Source organism: Schistocerca piceifrons, chromosome 3, assembly GCF_021461385.2.
Source record: "Schistocerca piceifrons isolate TAMUIC-IGC-003096 chromosome 3, iqSchPice1.1, whole genome shotgun sequence".
NCBI classification, from domain to species: Eukaryota; Metazoa; Arthropoda; class Insecta; order Orthoptera; family Acrididae; genus Schistocerca; species Schistocerca piceifrons.
The window spans coordinates 668,077,461-668,096,630 of NC_060140.1; positions in this window are offsets into that span (position 1 = coordinate 668,077,461).

A 19,170-nucleotide genomic window follows, 5' to 3' on the forward strand; every position below is an offset into this window, starting at 1 on the left:
GTAAACAGATCGAATCGCATTTGTCCGCCAAGCTAACGGCGTTCTGTGAAACGAGCCAGCACAAAACAAGCAGCTACCATCCGCCCAACGATGGAATGATGAGTGTTGGCACCGAGCTCTAAAAGGAAACCTGATGTGCTTCGACGCCGGGTGTACAGAAGCTTCGCCGTTGGCTATGCTTGGCTTACGAAACGCGTAAAAGCCTGATTTGAACGGTTCCTCCGCAACACTAGCGCATGGAGAGTCAAATGGTTCAAATGGCTCTGAGCACTATGGGACTTAACAGCTGTGGTCATCAGTCCCCTAGAACTTAGAACTACTTAAACCTAACTAACCTAAGGACATCACACACATCCATGCCCGAGGCAGGATTCGAACCTGCGACCGTAGCAGTCGCACGGTTCCGGACTGCGCGCCTAGAACCGCAAGACCACCGCGGCCGGCATGGAGAGTCGTTACGAGTGCTTGGCGAATTTATAGATCTGGCTCCTTTGCCTGATATAGACCCGTCCAGCTTCGTCGGACGTCTGAGAGATCATATCAAGAAATTCCGATGTGCACAACCGTCTAGACACGGAACTGTTTTCACGTTCACCCACAAAGACCTCAGTGCATGCGTGCACACACATACCAGACACACACACACACACACACACACACACACACACACACACACACACACACACACACACACACCATGTTACGTCCTGATGGCGTCAGACCGGGACTCCAACCGTCATACACCGGGCCACATGGAGTCATCAATAGGGGAGACCGCACCCTTGTCCCTTGTACATTCTGGTTGACGGAAAACACGCAACCGTTGAAACTGACGACGTCAAGCCTGCATACGACTTCAACGAGCCTACCCCCACCGAGACTCGACGGACACAGCCTCGCCCAGCCCAGCACCTGGACCAGCCAAAGCAACTCCGGCACCAGCGCCTGCCACGAAGTCAGCTCTAGGTGACTGGCGGACCACGAGATCTGGTCGACGCGTCCCCTTTCCGACGCTTTTCCTGGACGGCACTCCGCTTCCGCCAAGGGGGCTATTGTAGCCACCGCGGCCAGCAGTTCTGTGCAGCGTAGTACCCGAGTGTATTACGTGAGTGTCGTGGCACGCAAGTGTTCGAATTCGCGCTATGAAATTAGTTGGGCGCCGGCCGCCAGGAGCGTTGCATTTTGTTTGTTAATTCCGTGGGTTTATTCTTAGTTTATGGCAATTTATATGTTCATGTGTACTCTGTTCTAAGTTCTGTCATGGCTGTAACCAGTCAACAAGAGTTTTTTTCGTTTTCTCACGAGTGTTGTCTTGGAAGACACTGCGTCTAAAAGACGTTCTGTACTAGTTGACCTACGAAGAAATAAAGTCCTCCTCATTCCAGCAAGGCGATATCGTTTGTGTATTATTTGCTGTAAACTAAGCAGACTAACCGGTCGAACGGGCCTGTGCTCAGCCCTACAGGCAGAGATCTTACAGGCTGATAAGAGCTATAATTAAGATCTTTACGCACTGTATTGTCGAATCAATTCGGTTATGCTGACACGTAACGCTGTTTCCCTGGAGATGTTGTTGACTGCAAACAGATTTTTGTTGTGAAATACGCAATGACTTTAACGTGTCACTAAGAGGGTAAATCTAACTACAGTATTTGCCTCAGTGATAACAAAGGCAAATTAATTTAATAGTAGAGCGACGTAGTCATGGTAACAGCAAAAACGTCGAATGTCTCAGCTCTGCCCAACATGCTTCACCATACGCCCTTTGATGAAAGATCATCAACGGACAAGATATTAGTCTAAATGTGAGTGAAATCTTATGGGACTTAACTGCTAAGGTCACCAATCCCGAAGCTTACACACTAGTTAACCTAAATTATCCTAAGGACAAACACACACACCCATGCCCGAGGGAGGACTCGAACTTCCGCCGGGACCACCCGCGCAGTCCATGACTGCAGCGCCCAAGACCGCTCGGCTAGTCCCGCGCGGCCAAGATATTAGTCATCCGCTTAAAAGAGCTCACTGATCTCTTTGGAGCGCTGTGGATGGTGGGAACCTGTACAAGCGATCATGTGAGCCTTCACTGCTGAGGTAAGTCAAAGCAGTGAAATGATGTTTATGATTCCGTCGGGTGTATGGAATCAGCGCGGTAAAACGGGTCGATGCGGATACGTGACAACGGTCGAGAGCAGCAGTCGAAATTGGACGTTCCATAACCACGACATGAATGAAGTTGGTTGAACTGTAGGTCCAACATGCTGTAACTTAGCAACCTGTATCATACCCGTTATCTAACAGGTCTCAAAGAATTGGTGCTTTAATCTCCTTCCTGTGATTATTTGTGATGGTGAACTATTAGATTATGTACACAACACTGTACAATGTGGTTTTCATTTGTCCTCACATTTATTAACACTGTGTTCAGTCTGGTAATCAGATTTGTAAACTATACAACATCTACGACTTTTCACAACTCAGTAAATTACACAGACTAGAGTAATGCTCAGTCATTTCACAAGTGGCAATAATCAACAAAATATTCACCGTGAACTTTACCATACTGATATTTTAATTATATACATGTACACACATTATATACATTTTATAAATATTTATATTTATATTTATATTTTATATTCATTTTAATTACCGGGCACAGAGTGACTGAAAAAGCGAATAACGTGACTAGTCGAAACTCGTTGAATGCTAGCACGCCACACACTTACACTATCCAGTCACACTGATGTGACCACCTGTCAAAAGCCTGAATAACCACCATTTGCAGTGCGGAAGTGTAGGAAGAGGATCAGTGAGGGTCTCGACTTGAACGCCATGGCCAGCAGTGAGGTTTCTCGGTTGAAGATCCATGGCACGAACAGCCAGATCGGAGTAGTCTCTCAGATTCACCATTGGTTTTAAATCTGGGGGGGGGGGGGGGGGGGGGCTTGCCGGCCAGAGGGATGCGATTAGCTCATCCTGGTCCTCCTCGAAGCACGCATGTACCGAGTGATCAAAAAGTCAGTATAAATTTGAAAACTTAATAAACCACGGAATAATGTAGATAGAGAGGTAAAAATTGACACACATGCTTGGAATGACATGAGGTTTTATTAGAACAAAAAAAAAACAAACAAAGTGTTGCTAGACGCGTGAAAGATCTCTCGCGGGCATCGTTTGGTCATGATCGTGTGCTCAGCCGCCACTTTCGTCATGCCTGGCCTCCCAGGTCCCCAGACCTCAGTCCGTGCGATTATAGGCTTTGGGGTTACCTGAAGTCGCAACTGTACCGTGATCGACCGACATCTCTAGGGATGCTGAAAGACAACATCCGACGCCAATGCCTGACCATAACTCCGGACATGCTTTACAGTGCTGTTCACAACATTATTCCTCGACTACAGCTATTGTTGAGGAATGATGGTGGACATATTGAGCATTTCCTGTAAAGAACATCATCTTTGCTTTGTCTTACTTTGTTATGGTAATTATTGCTATTCTGATCAGATGAAGCACCATCCGTCGGACATTTTTGAACGTTTGTATTTTTTTGGTTCTAATAAAACCCCATGTTATTCCAAGCATGAGTGTCGATTTGTACCTCTCTATCTACATTATTCCATGATTTATTCAGTTTTCAAATTTATACTGACTTTTTGATCACCCGTTACATTACGAACTGTATGACACCTTGCATTGTCGTGCTGGTAGTTACCATCATGCCGAGGAAAAACAAAGCGATGGACTTGGTCCTCAAAGACAGATATGTACTTTTGTCGATTGGATCTTCCAAAATGAAGAGATCACCCAGGGAATGTTACGAATACATTCCCCAGATCATAACGCTCCCTTCTCCTGTCTGGACCCTTCAGATGATTGTTACAAGGTGTTTGCTTTAAGATGTTTCACGTCGTATACCTTACCTGCCATCTATCCGATGAAAAGGTCATCTGTCGACACTCAGTGGACATCCAGTTGCTGTACTGGCATGCAAGTCACAGCCTTCATCGCCGATGAACAGCAGTCAGCATGGGTGCATGAACGAGACGCCTGCTGATGAGGCCCGTACACAGAAACGTTCACTGAACGGTCGTTGAGGAGACACCGTTGGCAGCCTCTTGATTCATCTGGGCAGTCACTTGCTCAACAATTGCACGTCTACACAGCTGTTATTCTCCCCTGTTGCCCCAGCGCCGGTTTTGGCAGTTTTGCATAGCGCCATTTTGCCATGCACGGTGTACTTTAACCACGACAGCAAGCACAGTTTACAAACTTAGCCGTCTTGGGAATGTTTCACCCTTGACACAAAAGCCAGTCACATAAATAGCTCTGTTTCCGCAATACGACAACGACTGCACTGTTTTCCGCGTCCCTTCGAAACACTTTGGTAGTACCGTCACCTGCCGTCTGTGAGTGGTTATTGTACGTGCATGTTGAACATATGCGGTGGTAACATTAATACGAATGGCCTCTTTGACTACACGGCGCTGACTGACTCACATAGTGACTGCGATTAGGAATATGCGCGTGGCGCCTATTTATAGATGGGCGTAGTATAGACATTACAAACTGGTAAAATGAAGCACTATTACATGTTACTTTTAAACAGACAGAAAAAATGAAAGACAAAAAGATAAAATAGACAGATAACAAAGTTTATTTAATTACTAGCTGAGAAACCGAGCATGGCCTGGTTATTTATTTACAGCTGTGCTCGAGACTTCGTATGCATAGAATTTAATTTTGATTTATAAAGCTTCTTTGTATACAACGTTTGAAGTAGTATAAGTCGGAGCATGAACGAAGAGCTTGTTGGCTTCACTAACACAGAAGAGAGCTGGACAGGCGAAAAGCAGCTGACACTAAGATCCATGCTAGAGCTACGTGCAGCATGTGCCCCGCGTTGTGTTTATGACCGTGGCGTAACATAAGCTCAATGGGAATTGTACACGTTTAGCGCAAAATCGTAAATTGTTAGGAACTTGCAGGATTTGCGGTATAAAAACTTGTTCGTCTGCTTCACTTTCCGTCAAAATTTCCTCTTATATAATGTTACGTCGAAGAAAAGTACCTTTAAGCCTCTGAGTGAAAGTATCTGAGATAATGCTCTGGATCAGAATTACGTCGGGACTGACTTGCGGAAGGAGTTTTCGAAGAGTGAGTTAAAGCCTCACGTTCTCGAGCCACGGAAAGTGTCACACCTCGATCCTCATTGGATTTTTAAGACTGCATGGTCCTCAGTCTTTTAACGTTCCCAGTTATTCAGAAAGATTCGACCGTTTTCTAGGCGTTTTTATTCATTAACAAAAACAAATCAAAATTAATGAGCAAGCACCCAAATCGTAAAACGAACTTAATAAATTCGTTTTTCCTAGCAAAGAATGTAAATATAAACTGTCGAAAGAAGCAAAGCAATGTCGGTAAGTTTTTAATACACAAAGCGAAATCAGTACGTCCATATATCCTAGCCATATAAATTCATTGGTCGTTTGTATCCATAAAGATAGGATTGCCGTCCTTACTCTGTCACTGAGATAAAATTCCGAAAATACTTCGGTTACTGAGGTAAAAAGTTAACAGTTCTATTTATTCGTTCTTTGGAGTGCTAAGAAACTAACAGCGCCATCTGTTGGTTCTTTGGTGTGCTATGCTGTTATGATTATACACGTGAACTACTAAGCTGAGCAGATGATTTTTAGATAAAACTTCAGATCATGATTTTTCTCCTTTATCCAATTTTGATGAAAAAGCCTACACGTTGCTCCAAGCTACGCTCAAGTTACCTATGAAATCCCATGAAAATTCGTCTAGTAGTTTTGGAGATTAGGGTGTTCAAACAGACAAATGTGATGGTGTTACAGCTTTATCATTTGTGTAGAAGAGCTGCATAACCAGTTAATGAGTGAAAATATTTTCCTAATTGAATTAATTAACAAACTAACAGGTTATTTAAATACAAGTGTACATTTTGGAAGGAGAAAAAATGGGACTACAGAACTGTAGAACTCGATCTTGGAAATAATTACAGTTTAAGACTGGAGAATCCTGGAACAAGAAAATTTTAAATACAAATAACTTTTGAAGTACTACATTTTCAGGAAAAGTAAGATGTCTGCTTTAAAGAGGAGAAGGATGTGTTTCAGATAAACTATTTGAATGCAGAAACAAACAATTCTGTGATCATTGAATTTTGACGTTCACGTATTTTGCAGGGATAATAAATCATGAATATTTCTTTAAATAAAATATCTCCATAAAAACTAAATATACTGTTGTCATCAGCAATCTGCAAATTACAAGTGAGTAAAGAACCTTAATTAAATACTGCTTGAAAAGATGCCAGTTGTTTCATGTTTTTATCGACAGTGCACTATTATTACAAATAAATCAGGAAAGGAAAATTTTTTTTATTCAACTGTCTTTATCACAAAGTTTTTCCAACAAGGCTGCCTACATGGGCTATGCAATAGCCGTCTTCAGAATCAACAGTAGAAGTAAGTGATAAAAGCATTACCGTCTACTACATTCAGAGGTTAAAAAAACGGAACAGACATTATAATATAAAAACTATACACATCTCATTCTGCTGCACAGCCACAAGTCATAAACATGTAAAAAATAACGCGAGAGAAAGTTGCCACGGATGCTTCAAGCGTATATATTGGATGCGAATGCATTCCTAGAGGTCACTGATGCATGCATGACGTACAGAAAATCTCACAAAGTAACTGGAAGAAGATTCCTTCAGAGGTAATTAATAGTGGTGGGGTATTTTGCGAAATTTCAAATTATTACAAACGTTTATAAAATAGTTTTTAAGAACGCTAATTACATTTCAACTTCTGTATGAAACACTTTTGTTAATGTTTTATGGTTTCGAAGGTATTCCCTCTAAACCTAATATGCCAAATTATCTTTATGGCTGTGTTTTACCCCTTAAAAGTGAAACCGGGGAAAAAATATGTATTGCGTTACTTTTCTCCCTCTACATACCCGCCAAGTTTCATTAGGATCGTTTATTTACACCTGGGAATCTTCCCTTGTCAGTCTTTTGCCGGCGGTGTCTGCCCACGGGCAGTGTTGATCTGGATGGCCGTACAGGGGTTTAAAACCGACTCCACCTGAACGCGAATATACTGTTGTGGTTGCTGCCCCGAGTCCGTCAGTGGTCAGAAATTAAGACGGTTATCAGATTTTAGAGATTACTGTAGTTACGAATCAGGCACGCGTAATAAAAGAAAAGGGAATTCGGGCCGTTGGAGAGAAGTTTCCATACCACTGTGTAAGGAATAAGCAAACTGTTACTTGGCCCGAAGACGCGCCGCCAAACCTGTTAGGACAACGCAACCGCAAAATGCCGTCACGCAAAACATTTTCCGGTTTTAACGACAACGATTTCCAGCTGTGCGGAGGCTGTTGGTCCCGCTAGATCCACTCGAAAGCTATAGTGCGCAGTAAATCCTGATGACAGCTTAAGGATAACCCTCTCATAAAGACAACATTTTTTTCCCCAATATTCATCCGTTCCTGCGTTGAGGACAGTTTATTACAATAAATGCAAGCAGCTTCTGTCTTCGTAGTACACACTGAACAGCATTTTACTTGCTTCTTCGTAAGCAACAATATTCTATTCCGAATTCACATCTTTAACTGTCTTTTTCCTTTCAGTTTACTTTCCTCTCTCTTTACTCTCACTGTCTTTAGACAAAATGGTTCAAATAGCTCTGAGCACTATGGGACTTAACTACTGAGGTCATCAGTCCCCTAGAACTTAGAACTACTTAAACCTAACTAACCTAAGGACATCACACACATCCATGCCCGAGGCAGGATTCGAACCTGCGACCGTAGCGGTCGCGCGGTCAAGACTGTAGCGCCTAGAACCGCTCGGTCACTTCGGCCGGCTTGTTTTTAGACACTTCATATTTGTTCAATCTGTTGTAATATTGTGAATTCTTTAACTTTTCGTCTCGCTAGGAAAGGGCGAACAATCAGTATGTGAATCGTATTGTTACCCATATTGCTGCAAGCGTGTTTTTTTATGTCGTCGGTCTTCCGACTGGTTTTATGCCGCCCGCAACGAATTCCTCTCCTGTGCTAGCTTCTTAATCTCAGAGGGCACTTGCAGCCTACGTCCTCAATTATTTTCTGGATGTATTCCAGTCTCTGTGTTCTACAGTTTTTACCCTCTACATCTCCCTCTAGCACTATGGAAGTAATTCCGTGATGTCTTAACAGATGTCCTATCATTCTGTCCCTTATTTTTGTTAGTGTTTTTCCACATATTCCTTTCCTCGCTGATTCTGCACAGAACCTCCTTATTTCTTAACTTATCAGTACAACTAATTTTCAACATTCGTCTACGGTGGCATGCGTGTCCCATTTTCATCTGGACTGCAACTCTTGCCACTTTCATAAACTCTGTCTTGTTACGAGATTCTAGTTTACAAGTCACGGCTGGTTTGATCGTAATTTCGCGCGGAATAAGCATGTGTTAATCGAACTGATCCGTGTTAGGAGGATAAAGACCAGCTGTTGACTACCACGAGGCCACTGGCGGCCGCAGCTGAGCCTCGCGCCTAAAGCAGCCCTCTTACGGAACGTGAAAACGCACGTGAATGAGGAGCCGTTGATGTCACAGCGCGGAATTCGAAGCCAGTGAGACGTATGGGTCCTGCGGAGTGCGTCACAGCACGTGACACTACAGGTCTTACGAGTGCCAGTGGACGTCTCCGGCGGGGAGCTGGTCACTATTTCAGACGAGTTTAGTAATTCTTAACTGTTGTTGTTGTTGTTGTTGTCTTCGGTACTGAAACTGGTTTGATCCAGCTCTCCATGCTACTCTATCCTGTGCAAGCTTCTTCACCTCCCAGTACTTACTGCAACCTACATCCTTCTGAATCTGCTTAGTGTATTCATCTCTTGGTCTCCCTCTACGATTTTTACCCTCCACGCTGCCCTCCAATGCTAAATTTGTGATCCCTTGATGCCTCAGAGCATGTCCTACCGACCAGTCCCTTCTTCTTGTCAAGTTGTGCCACAAAGTCCTCTTCTCCCCAATTCTATTCAATACCTCCTCATTAGTTATGTGGTCTATCCATTTAATCTTCAGCATTCTTCTGTAGCACCACATTTCAAAGCTTCTATTCTCTTCTTGTCCAAATTGTTTATCGTCCATGTTTCACTTCCATACATGGCTACACTCCATACAAATACTTTCAGAAACGACTTCCTGACACTTAAATCTATACTCGATGTTAAAAAATTTCTCTTCTTCAGAAACGCTTTCCTTGCCATTGCCAGTCTACATTTTATATCCTCTCTACTTCGACCATCATCGGTTATTTTGCTCCCCAAATAGCAAAACTCCTTTACTACTTTAAGTGTCTCATTTCCTAATCTAATTCCCTCAGCATCATCCGACTTAATTCGACTACATTCCGTTATCCTTGTTTTGCTTTTGCTGATGTTCATCTTATACCCTCCTTTCAAGACACTGTCCATTCCGTTCAACTGCTCTTCCAAGACCTTTGCTGTCTCTGACAGAATTACAATGTCATCGGCGAACCACAACGTTTCTATTTCTTCTCCATGGACTTTAATACCTACTCCCAATTTTTCTTTTGTATCCTTTACTGCTGGCTCAACATACAGATTGAATAACATCGGGGACAGGCTATAACCCTGCCTCACTCCCTTCCCAACCGCTGCTTTCCTTTCATGCCCCTCGACTCTTATAAATGCCATCTGGTTTCTGTACAAATTGTAAATAGCCTTTCGCTCCCTGTATTTTACCCCTGCCACCTTTAGAGTTTGAAAGAGAGTATTCCAGTCAACATTGTCAAAAGCTTTCTCTAAGTCCACAAATGCTAGAAATGTAGGTTTGCCTTTCCTTAATCTATTTTCTAAGATAAGTCGTAGGGTCAGTATTGCCTCACGTGTTCCAACATTTCTGCGGAATCCAAATTGATCTTCCCTGAGGTCGGCTTCTACCAGTTTTTCCATTCGTCTGTAAAGATTTCGCTTTAGTAATTTCCAGCCGTGACTTATTAAACTGATAGTTCGGTAATTTTCACATCTCTCAACACCTGATTTCTTTGGGATTGGAATTATTATATCTATCTTACCCCTAGTGAGATAAGCCTCTACATCCTTACATTTGTCCTCTAGCCATCCCTGCTTAGCCATTTTGCACTTCCTGTCGATATCATTTTTGAGACGTTTGTATTCCTTTTTGCCTGCTTCATTTACTGCATTTTTATATTTTCTCCTTTCATCAATTAAACTCAATATTTCTTCTGTTACCCAAGGATTTCTACTAGCCCTCGTCGTAGCTACGCATTTAAATACATGCAAACTCTCGATTACACGAGATAAAATTAAGACTTAATTGATGCCTTTTCATTGACTACTGATTTCCCGTGGGCTCGGCATATAGCCGAGCGTTCGCAGTAGATGGCGGGCTGGGCGACTAGTGTGACGTACCGAGTTCGTTGTGGGTCCAATATTTTAGTTAAACTAAGTATTCGATGGATTTTCTTTATCATGGAGTACTTGGTATGAATACAAGTTGTTTCAGCAGCATGGGGATCTCTCAAAAACTCGTTATTCTAACTACGATTTGTTATAATAAAATGGAAGGAAACTACGTATCGGTAGATAAAGGCTTTCTGTATTTAATGTTTTTCGTGTTATACCCTGTGTGCCATTTCAGTGATACGGCACAATGATGATATATGCAAAGCGCGTCGTTTAGATACAATTTGTCATAGTTAAATATCAAATAATGACACTTGTAGATAAAGTCTTTAGAAACTGTATACCACGAACGGAGGCCTGGCTGTCATGTTTAAGTTATAGCTAAGTATGAAACTTCCTGGCAGATTAAAACTGTGTGCCGGACCGAGACTCGAACTCGGGACCTTTGCCTTTCGCGGGCAAGTGCTCTACCACGTGAGCTACCCAAGCACGACTCACGCCCCGTCCTCACAGCTTTAATTCCGCCAGTACCTCGTCTCCTACCTTCCAAACTTCACAGAAGCTCTTCTGCAAATCTGCCAGGAAGTTTCATATCATCGCACACTCCGCTGTAGAGTGAAAAGTTCATTCTATAGCTAAGTAAATAGCATTGTGAGCTATGAAGTAAAAGGTAGTAGGTTTGCCTCCGCCACCTTCCAAATTTTTTTCTGATATTTTGCTTTCTAAAAGAGTCTCTTTTTATTAATTTAATATAAGTATTACCTTGAGTAGTCGACGATATTTATTATAAACAACGCACTTGATGCAATTCTTGTGGAAAGACCTACAGATGGAATGTTTTTCCAGTAACTAGAAATCTTAACATAGCTGCCAGTGTATGTTAGAAAATAAAGACAAGTTACAGACTGGAAGTTTTTGCTCTTAGGAAATTTTGTGTAAAATATATATACCTTTTTCTTGGTTTGATGGAGTGCCTTATGTTTTTATCTTGGCAGTATATATCTTTTTTCAGTTATAGTAAGCAGCTACGAAAAAGTCCCCCCCTTCCATTCAAATGAAATTACTAAACGAATACATGTAACGAAGTGCGCTTTTTCGGCGCGATGGTAATCAATGCAACATCGAGAACGAGGGTAATACGCTTGAGTAAATTGATATTAAACGCTACAATTGTATTCAATTTAAAACCGAAAATGTGATGCAGATTCAACTGAATTCATGAATAACTTCTACTATTATGTACGTCAGGTTGTTGTACAGCATAACTCCCTGTTCTAACCTTAGACAAGTTCAGAGTTTGCTTCGCAATTTCCTCCACTTTTTTTCGACAAGCGCTAACAGCTGACGCAGCTGTTTTACGCACGTCCATTTTCGTAAAGAAACCGTGCTTTACGCAACAGATACTGCAGACTGCCACTGGAGAGCGCTGAGGTCTCATATCATAAGGAGCACGTTCCGTGAGATGAAGCAACTCGTTCCAGAGCATTCAGCAGCAGCATCGACGGATAGCTCGTCTGGCGTGCTACGCGCTGAGAAACACGTCCCGTCGCAGTACGCCTTAACGCCGTGTTCATGGTATTGCCTGGCCTGGCGGTGAAACATCCGTCACTATGCGTACGGACGTCAACGTGTTAAACGCCTTACTGGCTCAATATATTTAGAGTAATGCAGAAGCGCAGAAACTGAAGTGTTTTGAAACTCTTTCCATCCACAATAATTGCATTAGCCTGCCGCTGTAATGCGTGTCATCTTACCTAGGTCCATGTTGTTCCATTGTGTCCGAGGGTTGTGATGTTTAAACGTACGAGCTAACCCCCATTATTTCGAAATATTATTCCTTAGATGTCTATCTTAGCTTCTTTGTGTTCAAAAGATAAGAACAGGACAAAATATTGTGAAGAGCAACGTATAAACAACAATTTTCAACAACAGAACAAATCGTTATAAGTAGTGCAATAAACAATCATTAATATCAGGAACATAATCCACAGCAACGCATTTTGGGAGTCAAATTCTCATCATCTGGCTGTCTAAGTTAATCCTGCATTCGTAAGCACTCAGGGTCAAAATATAAAAACAAAATTATTCAGACAATAAGCCCTCGTCTTACTTTAAAAATGGCAGCACCAGATTCCCTGCACCGCTTATCCGTGTTACCGCACATACTCCAAAGCGTTGCTTCCGTAACGCGGTAAACACCGGGCACATAAGCTGCCTCAAGTACATTATCAAATTTAAGCCGGTGGGTTGCTGTTTCGAGTTCCTCAGGCAGGGCACGTTTCTTTGCTTTACTTTCCACCTGTGTCACCTGATAGTCCCCTTCTGTGTCTTTCAGATGTGGTGCCCAAGGCGTTGAGAGACACTATACTATTAGTTACCTGTGCCAAATTGTTCACATTTATTGCACGAATACCAGGCTTAAGAGAGATCTAAAAAAACCATTGACGAAGGCGTTACCACTCTCGTCAGCCTCGGCTTGTTTGCTCGAAGTAAAGAGTGGTCGAACGATGTGCCGATACTAGTTGTAACACGGCACTTTTCATTCTAGCTTCTGCATACAACAACATTGTTGTTATAAGGAATTCTACCAAAGTATAATGAAAAAGCCAACGTATAGTGAGAAACTCTCATGTTATTGTAGGCTAGTTTCCCCTAAATTTTTTCGAAAAATGTTGTTTTTGCCGGCCGCGGTGGTCTAGCGGTTCTAGGTGCTTCAGTCCGGAACCGCGCGACTGCTACGGTCGCAGGTTCGAATCCTGCCTCGGGCATGGATGCGTGTGATGTCCTTAGGTTAGTTAGGTTTAAGTAGTTCTAAGTTCTAGGGGACTGATGACCACAGATGTTAAGTCCCATAGTGCTCAGAGCCATTTGAACCATTTTTTTTTGTTGGTTTTAATATTCACTTTCTCAGAACAGTCGCTGTAGACAAGTAAACACTGAAACATGCCAAACAGAATATTTCTGTCTGTCTCTCTTAAAAAAATTCTGCTTGGTGAAAAAATTAACAATATTTCACTTATTTCGGAGCAAATATTTATGTGCAAAATAATCATAACGAAAATACATTCGAGAGAGAGAGAAAGAATGTAAAGTCAACATAATTCGTAAATGTTGCTGAGGTATCTCTTGTGTAGAAGGAGTGAATGTTCTTTACGCAGACGAAAATGACAGTTACTGTCAATAAAGATAGAACGTTTGAAACACTTTTTATAAAGATTTAATGCACACAGATTTACTCCTCTTTTTAATGTTCTGCTTCTGAGACATCTTCCGTGTCTATTTACTTTCCTAGTCAAGAGACATCCACGAAAATGCCTTAGCCTAAATTCTAATCAGTGATATAACAGAGAACTATCTTTTTTACTTACACGTCCTTCAAGGAGACACAGTAAATACTCTGGGCTCCCTGTTCTCAGAACATCCTGTGATTCCTCTTTTAAGGGAAATAAAAGCTAGTTAGACATAAAATTAATCCTCTCCGGGAGACATCTGTCTAATAATGTGTGAGATCACCTCTGTCCTCGATAATGAGATCAGTTCGGCTACGCAGACTACCCACTACTTCCGTCAGCTATGCTATATCCAGCAGATGTCCGTAATTGGTGATAAGATCACGTAGAGCTACCAAACTGGAGTATAGTGATTTCTGCAGCAGACTAACAGCCTTCTGTATACGCAGTACTGTATAATTAGATATGCTACACGAGCGACTTAGTCCATTATTTCACACAAAACGTTATCAAGTAAACATCAATAAAGTTTATGTTTAAAGGCAGAAACGATTTTTGTCGACCAGATGTCTTTACTACTGTGGAGTTACTAATTTACATGGTCCCGTCAGCTTCCGTTACCGTGTAATTTATCGACTTTGCGTAAATTTTGCTACATGGAGCTTTCATACAAACTTTATGAAACAAGTGAACTTTTCGTGAAACGAAACAGATTCATTTTTGTGAACTTCAGCAGTGTTTGTTCTGTTATAACCGTCACGCAAAATATACAGTTTCAGCTACGAATTGAATACGAAGATAAAAATCCAGAGTGTGTCTAACAAATTAATGACATAGTTACTTCCTTATCAGAGTATCAGCGCAGTCTAATACATATGATCACAACAGTCTTTGGTGCGAAAGTTGTTATTCACACACGTCGTAGAGATAGTTCCTTTTTAATTATTTTATACGTAAATAAAGAATGAACTATTATGTTTTTGGGTTCCATGCGTCAGTAAATTACCAAGAGATATGAATTACCGTGAAAAACTTGTAACAACAGCCCAATTATAATGACTCCGTGACAAGTTACTACTTATTCACGAAGAATTGAAATATGAAATGTGTGCATATGAAATATTTGCTGCTCATTCCGCTAAATGCAAGAGAATATATTTCCTGCCGTTATTATCATAGGTACTTTGACGCATGAAATTTTTTATGGACTGTAATATTCGCCCATTCTTATACTTCACTTGACTTTCTAATACACGAATATTTTTCTGAACGTAATAACTTTTGCTTCAAAAGAAAGTGCGTTGAAGAATCTCGCCGCTTGTGGCTCAGGTATAGTAACAATTGTGAAACTCGTTTCTTCTGTCTTGCCAAACAGTCTAATTGCTTTTGACGATTTGTTATCACGTCTGTGTGGTTTTTACCTTAAGCTGCAGCTGTGGTTGGTTATTTGGTACGTTAAATAATGTAGGTATTACATTCCGTATAGGTTTCTTGCGTTACACATTCACTGATATGGCTGAAAGTGTAGAGAAGAAAACTCCACTTAGATGGGTAGATAAACGACGTCTTTCTGCAAAGCGTCAGGTCTTCTGAATACCAGTTTTTTGTTATTAAAGGAAAACAACGTACGCTACAAGAGAATGGTAAAGTACCCTTTCACACCCCCCATGGTCCTTAGGAAGCTAAATAGTATTTTTTAGTTATTGTCGATTTTTATGGCACTACATTCACTCTCTATTGTAAAAGCTATGTTGTAAATCAAAGTAAACGTCTGTATTCGCACTGAAAATGAAATTAAATGTCGTGTGACGAGGGCCTCCCGTCGGGTAGACCGTCCGCCTTTCGATTTGACGCCACTTCGGCGACTTGCGCTTCGATGGGGATGAAATGATGATGATTGGGACAACAACACTCAGTCCCTGAGAAAATCTCCGACCCAGCCGGGAATCGAACCCGGGCCCTTTGGATTGACAGTCTGTCGCGCTGACCACTTTTTTTTTTGTGTGTAATTGATCAGAGGCCTTCTGCGCCCCGCTGGTAATATGTTGAGTCACTTCTTCTCGAAATTGATGTGTTCCGTTAAATTTTTCAGAAATGTTCATTGGTTCAAACAGGAAACCTTCTTCTCTCTTGGCTTAACACATTCCAGCTGCGAAGCGGGTCGTGGAAAGCACTCCCAAGGAAGTTTGAGAAAAATTGTCTGTATTTTGGGTGACGGACAATGACATAATGACGGTCATTGATGTATGTTCAAAAATCGAGTACAGAGTCTACAGTTTGTCCAAATAGGTAGTGAATGGCATGTCCGCAAATCCAATTCACAGCATTGGTCTTTGTCCGAGGAAAATAGTCACGTTCCGGAAATAATAATGAATGGGGAGTAATCCGATCCGGAATGTCCCGCGTTACAAGAGCCACAATACGACGAACAAAGTGCCAAACCTCCTCCGCCGGTCCGCAAACAAACCGATGTTCATCATTGTCTGGCACTCCACACGTGGAACATAGAGGTGATTGGGCGAGGTGGATACGATGAAGGCGAAATTGGTTGATTTGCTTACCACTGACAGTTAGGTACCAGACAGATTGAACATTCGTGTCAAGGTAACAGGCGAACACCGCGCGCCATACATGACACCAGTCAACCTGGGGGAACTTTTCTTCAATCGGGTTAGGTGGACGACCTAATTGGAGGACATTGTATACTGCCTTTGTCTTGAGTAAAAGTTGTTTTGGTAAGGTGAGGCGTAGATAACTGAGTTCAAGAAAGAAGTATCATATATAATGGAACTACAGCGGAACATCCGAGATCATCACTGGGGCTGACGGTGAGACCGGCGAATATGCCGACAGGAGGAGACCAGTGAGGCTCGTTGGGCAACGTGTCCATACCGTCATCTGGGAGCTGACAAATAGGGCGCGAGCTCTATCCGGCACGTGAAACAGACCTATCCCACCTCGTTCACGGGGAAGAATAAGGGTTGCACAGTTAACTTTGAACAATAGCCCAGAGCTGACGAAAGATGCCATCGCTGCCAACATGCGACGTGCCACAGTAAGCGGAAAAGGGAGAACTTGTGCTACATGGGGAACTCGGGATGCGATATATATATTTACATATCGAGCTCGTTGGAGAATATCTAGGGATCGAAGGCGATGGTCCATAAGACCTGCTCTGATCATTAAAAGCAGGCGTCGGCAGTTGATGGTGGCTGAACGCCGGAGATCGGATGAAAAATCTATTCCCAAACAGCGAATGGTATCAACGGTGGTGAGAGGTGTAACGCACTCCACGGGAAGTCCCGTGCCAATAAACATAACTTGTGACTTACGTACGTTTAAAGAGCTACCCGATGCCTCATCATAAGTCGCTACCCACGTCAAAACAGCTTGAACCTCGTCGGCATTACGTAAACCGATGACTACATCGTCAGCATAGGCCGTGCAACAGAATCGGTAGCGATCTATGGACAACCCTACCAAACGTTGTCTGAGTCCACATAGCAAGGATTCCAAGGAAAAGGCGTACAAAATCGCTGATAGAGGGCAACCTTGACGTACGGATCGACCTATTTTTATCGGAGGAGTGAGTCTGCCATTGTACATAATCCTGGATGAGGCACCCCGCAGAAGGCGCATCACTACCGTGATAACGGCGACTGGGAAACCCATATGGTGGAGAACGGCAGTAAGGAACGAATGGTCAACCCTATCAAAAGCTTGACTAAAGTCCAAAGACGCAAGTGCCCCAGCGAGGCGTTGTGCCTGGGTAACGGCGATCATATCCCTGTAGCGGCATAAAGCCGTGCGGATATTATTATCCCCTCCCAAAGATGCTTGGTCTGGCGACACAAGATATCGGGCAACGTTTTTAAGTCGTGCCGCCAAAAGGCGAGTGAAGATTTTCATATCACTGTTAAGGAGGGTGATGGGCCGATAATCACTGATATTGTTGCCACCATGCGGTTTATGTACAGGAATAATAATTCCTTCCATGAATGCGTCCGGCACGGGTACTTCCGGAGACATCAGTTCCCGACAGATGGAGGTGAAGGTGGACTCTAACAAATCACGGAAGGTGCGATAAAATTCGAGGGGAAGACCGTCGGGTCCTGGGGAGCGATTGATGGTTCCTGCCCGGATCGCATCGCGGACTGATGATGATCAGTCACCTCTAACATCAAGTCAATCGTCGCATCTCCTGGGATACCACCGAAGTTGAGCTGTGAGACTAGCTCGATCAACTCTGGGGAATGTGGAATTACGGCGTAGAGCTTCTGGTAGTGGGCGTGAAGCACATTCCCTATTGCAGATTGGGTTACGTAGCGACGCCCTTCTTGGTCTGTTAGGACGTGAATCAATTCTCGGCGTCGATTTTGGCGTTCTTGGATGATATGGTACATCGACGGACGTTCATGAGGCGTGCGATCAGCAGTACGAGATCGTACTATGGCTCCTTCCAAATGCCTCCGCATGAGATTGGAGATTTGTGCCTTAGCATGGTTCATCCTTGTATGGCGCTCAGGGGAGGCTGGCATCGTGGAGCATTCTCGTAGGATCCTGTAGTAAAAGTCCATAGTGCTCTTCCTCCAGGCTACAACATCTTTTAAATAATTACTATTATTTAAATAAATCGTGATCAAGACTGCTTTTAATAGTAATTATTTATAAGACATTGATCACTGCTGTTCCCGTAATGCATTCAAAAGTAATACAACATCTTTGCCATACCGGATCAAAGTTTTTCGAAGAGCAGCTTTTGCACACTGGATCCACCAGGATATGGTAGACGGATACGTGGGACGGCGTCTATTACATGTGATCCAAGTCTCTTGTATTAGAAGTCGACAGTCAGGTGAATTAAGAATTGCCGTGTTCAGTTTCCATAAACCACGTCCGTGCCATACTGCCTGTCTTGTGAGAACAATATCACAGAAGTAAGCCTCATGATCTGAGAAAGCAACAGGCCAGATTTCAGTCTGTCGAGTGTGTTGAATTAGGGATCGCGAGATGTATATGCGATCCAGTCGGCTAGAGGAGTGCGCAGTGTAGTACGTAAAGCCCATGAGATCACCGTGAACATGTCTCCACGTGTCGACAAATTGTAGCCGCGTGACGACTGTTTCCAGAGCTGCGCACGGTGAGTGCCGCGGCAATTGATCCTGAGGTCGCTGGGTGCAGTTGAAGTCTCCACCCATGACCCAGTCATCGTGTGGTCCCATAAACAGGGGTGTAACTTCATTCGCGAAGGAGGCATTGCGTTCGCGACGGTAGCTGGAGCCCGACGGCGCATAAATGTTGACGATGCGTACACCAAAGAGAGTAAGGGCCATACCTCTACCGTTGGGGAGGTATAGGACATCTTCGGCAGGAAGACCTTCTCGTAAGATGATGGCAACACCACTACCGGTGTCCGAAGCGGGAGAAAGATGCGCCGTGAAGCCATGTGGTGGTGAAAAAT